At 34.7% G+C, this 756-nt stretch overlaps 1 protein-coding gene across 3 annotated transcripts in view; it reads left to right on the forward strand.

The window, feature by feature from the left end:
• The window catches only part of LOC119593769 (arf-GAP with coiled-coil, ANK repeat and PH domain-containing protein 2-like), a 32,246-nt gene that overhangs the window by 4,813 nt on the left and 26,677 nt on the right, over positions 1-756 (forward strand). The gene's annotated exons all lie outside the window — the stretch shown is intronic.

The following is a 756-nucleotide window of genomic DNA, read 5'->3' on the forward strand; positions in this document are numbered from 1 at the left end:
AAGAAGATGCGAGAATTTGAGTTGGCGCTTATACTCCCCATATACTCCATAATATTGTTTTGATTAGTTGTATAACTTTACAAATACACTTTGATTTAATTACATGACTATGGCCAAGTTGAGGCTTGTTTTCAAGACAATATTGAGGCTTGTTTTTGGGAGCATGTTGAGGCTTGACTTCAGGGCTTGTTAAGACTTGCTTTTGGGAGCACTTTAAGGATTGAATAATAAAAACACTAGCACATAAAGATGAATATTAAACCACAGTAAGAAGTGAAATAATATTATAACTTTTCGTCAACAGTTCATCATTAGACAGATAATAATCTTAATTACTTTTTTATCAGTATAAGTTGTATTGTTCTTTAAGGAAGAGAGATCTGGTTAGCAAATTTTAACCCATTAAGCCCCGACACTATTTATTCTTGCTATGACGAACCAAGCCAACATACTGATGGCAAATATCCACGTTCTAAATTTTGTGGCCAAGTGGTTGTTTGCTTGTTCAGCTCAGACTGCTTAAAGTCTCTTTACAGCTTCATTTCCTTAAAAGGTGTGTATGCTGCAGCCAAAATCAAAGGAGAATGATAGATATATGGATCCGTGTTTCAATTTTTTTCGAGTGGCTGACTGTACTTGGCTCCTTGTGGACATGAAATGACAAGAAAAACTTGTCATCATTGGGTTAACATGACTCTGGGTTTGAATGGTGAATTGATAATAAGAATTTTACCGTTTCACAAATTACAAAAATGC

Source organism: Penaeus monodon, chromosome 32, assembly GCF_015228065.2.
Source record: "Penaeus monodon isolate SGIC_2016 chromosome 32, NSTDA_Pmon_1, whole genome shotgun sequence".
NCBI classification, from domain to species: domain Eukaryota; kingdom Metazoa; phylum Arthropoda; class Malacostraca; order Decapoda; family Penaeidae; genus Penaeus; species Penaeus monodon.